General features: G+C 44.3%; 1 long non-coding RNA gene across 1 annotated transcript; it reads right to left on the bottom strand.

Moving 5' to 3' along the window:
• Positions 1-214: 214 nt before the first annotated feature.
• On the bottom strand, positions 215-4,522 carry LOC121711070. The gene is made up of 3 exons (XR_006032238.1): positions 4,314-4,522; positions 1,517-1,616; positions 215-320 (listed from the first exon to the last, which is right to left on the bottom strand). It is a non-coding gene; the product is annotated as an uncharacterized LOC121711070 (long non-coding RNA).
• Between the last annotated feature and the right edge of the window lie 640 nt (positions 4,523-5,162).

Raw genomic sequence — 5,162 nt, 5'->3', positions numbered from 1 at the left:
TAGTCCATCCGTCTGCTGACGGGGACCAGATACTGTATCATGCATTGTACCTGTTGCCAAGAGTAACAGAGGAGTATCTATAGAAAGACAGTGACAGTCAAAGACAGAGACAAAGGCTATGAGAGAGACGAGGAAGAGCTTATTGCCTTCGCTCCAGAGGATCAGTGAGACGGAGAGAGAAAAGGGGATATAATGATCTCACTCGTTCTTTTGCCAGGGCTGAAGGAGGTTCCCACCATTTTACTCGGGGTCACCGATGCATACACGGGCACCAGCACACCAGATCCAGCGTCTTGTCTTGGCAAATGGCCAGAGCGATACTGTAACCAAAATTGGGAATTTAAACAATAAAAAAGGGCGAGACGTATTTTTATTTTGTGAAATTGCACAAGCTCCAGATGTTCTGTCACAACAAGCTGTTAAGTTAGTGAGGGTATGTTCGACTGAGTCTGTGTATGTGTGTGTGTATGTGTGTGTGTGTGTGTGTGTGTGTGTGTGTTTGTGTGTGTGGGGTGGCCTTGACAAATAAAAAGAAATAGTTATTACTGCTTTAAACAGCTGTTGAGTTGTTGTGCTAAACAACTAGTCTACAGTATATAGCGCCTCTAGCATAGTGCACATGCTGAGCTATTGTTGTTGCTGCTGCTTTTACCCTTGCCTACCCTCCTTCTTCAATAAGTGGTATCAGTAGCCCGGCACATCAAACAATGCATCATGACAGGTAGGAATATAAACGCCCCGCCAACAATCAATTCACGGTGAGATTGTCTCCGGCACCCAATTCATCTGCAGGCTTGATTTCAGCCAGGATGTGTGAGCACGTCCTTCAGCTAGAGCTGGAATCTGTCTCAATCAATGACTCTGATGGCCCAGCCAGTGTATACGTGTGTGTGTGTGTGTGTGTGTGTGTTTGTGTGTGTGTGTGTGCTTGTGTATGTGTGTGTTGAGAGAAAAAGACAGCCTACTTGCACGCCTGTGTTGAGACACTCAGAACTCAAACTTGAATATTTTGTACTTAGACACAGACAATAAAAATTTTTTTTTTACACTTTGTCCATGTACCCCTATCCCTTGCATATACCTGCATAATTGCTTAGATCCTGATACTGTACATTTATGTAACAATTGCTTTGGCAATACAAGTGTCATATTTGTCATGCCAATAAAGCACCATTTGAATTGAAATGAATTGAATTGAAAGAGAGAGAGAGAGAGAGAGAGAGACTTATGCTTGTGAAATTGCGGGTGTCTCTGAGTGTGTCTGTTTTCTTTTTATCTGTATGTGCATCCTTAGTAAGTAGTGCATTTTGTGTGTGTGTGTGTATGTTCGTGTGTGTGTGTTGTGTGTGTCTTGCGTGTGCAATGAGAAAGCAACATAATTCTCAGCAGGGGTCCACCCCAACAACCAAGGGCTGAAAAATTGCAGAAGCGCATCCGCCATGATGGCTGTTGTTAAGTCTATGTGGGAGAGCTCTATCGCCTGAATATTATTTTGTTTGTTTCCTTTCACACTTACTGCACTGCACTGCCAGGGCTGCGCCGCAAGCCATCCATGTCCACTCGAGCCATTTTTGATTCCATACTTGGCACAGCATGCACACACTGTCAGCGTTGCTCTGAAGGAAACACAAACATGAAGATACCGCTTGTGATGAATGCTGCATTCAGCTCAATATTTACCATTTAAATGCTCTGCACAGTATTTCAATGCTAACACCATGTTAGCATAGACAGCCCTTGTGGAATATGCCAGGATCTGACATTCCATGGTGTACCAGGGCCATTAACTAAGGCTGGCATTTTAAAATAATTTTCCTAGTGTGCATGTGTGTCGTCTGTAGAGGATAAAAAAAGGGCACCATAGGCGTAAGGCTGATACAGGCAGAATCAATTCGCCAAGACGCACTCATTATCCCTCATTTCAAAAGTCCTGCAGCTCCAATTATTTCTTTAATGAGACTTTTAAGGGAAAAAATCACTGAGATTGATTTTGGGGCTGAGGCCTCGGCAGTGAGCGTGGCGGTGAGGAGTGTGGGGTGGAGGAGGGGGCGCGGACGAGGGTCGAACTGTAGCCGCTAATCTAGCGTTAAACACATATCCCCTCATGTATCGCCACCCTTGCCCATTAACCCTCCTCTGAGGAGCAGCATGGGGCAGACGGGCTGGTTAATGTCCTCTCTGTTGCACACCGATTCTGCACTCTCATTTCCTCCTCCCCATATCTAATCTGAATCGGCCTTTAAAAAAAGCTAATGGCTGGACTGTACAAGAGCCTGCTTGCACATTGACCGTTCACTGCAGTTCTGCCTCTTCGTCGGACAGAGCAAGTGGACAGCGTGGGACGCAGACTCTGTGGGACACAGGAGACGTAACCGAATTGTTGAAAGCCAATAAAAGCCAGCTGCTGAACTAGGCCACCCCTGCCTGAGTTATTGTTTGCGCTGCTCACAGTTAGGTGACAGGTGCAGCAGGCAGAGATAAGGTTGAGAAACTGTCTGGTCTGCCTGAAATGGCAGGGCGCACAGGAAGACGCCCAACCCATTTTGTCTTTTGAATGGCAGTTGAGATGTGAGAAGGTGAGAAAATAGAATTATTTATCCAGCAATGTGACATGTGTTACACTGCACCTGTGCTGCTATACAGTTGTCCTTGATTCCATTTCCTCAGCGTGTTGTGCACAATGGTCATTCTGATGCAAAGTGTGGGCCTTCAGAGAATCATTATCTCTCCTACAACAAGCTATTCTTTTCCTAGAAGAGGCTAAGGTAAATTTGCAGACTTAGGCCTAATGCCGTTTTTTTCCCCCCCATTCAAACTGAAGTGCTTAAGAGGATCTCGGGAAAGGTCAATGGAATAGTCAGTGCCCAGGAGAGCTCTCTGCGCAGCACTTTCTTTTCCCCACATTCTCTCTTGGTCCCATTTCCAATTTCAGCTTCATTTATTGATCAATTTTTGCTTTGTTTGCTTCTTACCCCCTATTGTGGTGGTCTAGTTCCACACTTTTGACCTCAACCCCCCACTAGGATTGGGTATCGTTTGGGTTTTATCCGATACCGGTGCTAAATCGATACTTTTAAAATGGTGCCGGTGCCGAAACGGTGCCTGAACCGGTACTTTGTTTTTAAAATGTTTTAAATTAAAATAGTCTAAAGCATGAATTGCTTTTTTTATTGATTTGAACATGAAATTATATTCAATTTACTATCAATATCTCATTGCTCCTACGAACAATACATTTGAATGTTAAAACAAACAGCTTGCCATGCATGCACACACAGTGGTAAGCTCTGCTTTCAAGTTTACCCAGTGTAGGCTGTTTGCCATAAGGTATGTTAAAACCGCTTGCCATAGAACTGCCAGGTCATGGACAACGGCATTTGCAAGCAAGCTAATCTAACAGGGACTCTACTTTCCAGTTAATTCAGTGTGTTCCCAAATACTTCAAGAAATTTCATGTCTTTACCCATAACACGCAATAGTTTTGAACATGTTAGGCTACTTGTCGGTGTTGAAGTGTTTCGATTCCCAGCGCTAGCCAAGTAGGCTAGGCATTTTAACAGCAACTATGGCTATGCGCTAACACCAGTCAGCTGAGTTTAATTAGCATAACCCACAGAGATGGTTTTGTAGCCTCTTTGACAGCTCAGTGACATCAGGTATGTAACCTACATATTTATGTTTTTGCCAGCTAACTTTTAACATGATCTTCATATTCATTGTGATGCTATATGGGCCTCATGCACATGACAGATTAATATCATGTCATTATGTTGTTTAGAACACACCGTGAAATAAAGCTTTCACCTTACAACTTTGATGATAACATTTCAAATAAATGCCAGTTAGCGCATTAGCAAGGATATTGTGTAAGGTATAGGCTACTGTTGATGTTGTTTCATAGCCTTTTGCTTGTGTGTAGTTAGGCCCACTGCTAGATTTTGACAGGAGCTCGCCATATCGCTTTAAAGTAAGCTACTTGGGCTCACGCAAGCTGTCAAACACTGTCCCCTCGCCTATACGGTGCACCCCTCTGGTTTATACATCCAGTGTTTATGTTAGCTAACTGTATCTGGCTGTGTTGCTATCAGAGCAAGACGTCGGCACCGGTGCCATATTAGAACCGTGTTTCGGTGCCCAACCCTACCCCCCACACACATACACACAAACAAACACCCACACCTCACACCTTTTGCATTGTGCGCTAAACCTACTGTTTTTGCATGTCCAAGCGACACAGTCTTAAATATTTACAATGGTGTGGGCAAAATCAATCATGGGGGTGGAGTTGAGCGACGACGTGGCATCTGCTTTACCTCAGGCTAGATGGGGACCTTTCCACCCTGGTAGCATTTAACCTGCCCTTGAAGGCACTTCGGTATCACTCACTAGTAATAGCCTCTATCACCTGGAAGGAAAAGAGAGAGAGAGAGAGAGAGAGAGAGAGAGAGAGAGAGAGAGAAGGGGAGAGAGACAATTAAGCATCTGACACCTTGAAGTCCACCAACACTCCGCTCCAGGGCAAGTGGCCACTTCCAAGTGTTGGAGAGGGGCGCTGGGAGGCCCGGCGAGTCATCAATCATCATTTACGATGCTATTAGTGGCACTAGCGTTCGCCCAGGGGATTTGAAGCACCAAGCCTGTGCGCCTGCGGTTCCCAAGCTAAGCATTTTCCAAGTGGGCTCTCGATGCATCAAACAGTCAATGTAGAGCGACTACTACACTCTGCCTGGCCGACGCTAATACAAGACCAGATTCTTTTTTTTTTATGTTGTTTTTTTTTTTTTAGTGCTGACATACTTAATGGGTCTGAAATCAAGCACATAGATTGAGTCATTCCGCCCCTTTTGCACAAAACCAAATAAAGTGTTTACACTAAAATTAAAAAGGACTTTGTGTGTCATCTGATTGTCTGTGCTCCTAATGTGCCATGAAGTAGCCTTTTAAATGTCAATAACATGAGTGGGCTTCACTTATCTCCAATTAGCTTTGGGAGGGAGGGAGGGAGGAAGAAGCAACAATTTCTCTCCAAATTATATCTAAATGCCTGACTGGCTATTAACATCTCTATAGAGTTTTCCTTTACCTCCACAGGTAGATTCAAAATAGCCTCTCCCACTGGTGAGAGAACATTTGCCAGAGAGAGAATTGCTTTGCTTAACCCA

This window comes from Alosa sapidissima, chromosome 6 (genome assembly GCF_018492685.1).
Source record: "Alosa sapidissima isolate fAloSap1 chromosome 6, fAloSap1.pri, whole genome shotgun sequence".
Classification (NCBI taxonomy): Eukaryota; Metazoa; Chordata; class Actinopteri; order Clupeiformes; family Clupeidae; genus Alosa; species Alosa sapidissima.
The sequence above is the reverse complement of the archived record's forward strand: the minus strand, read 5'-3'. Positions and strand labels throughout refer to the sequence as shown.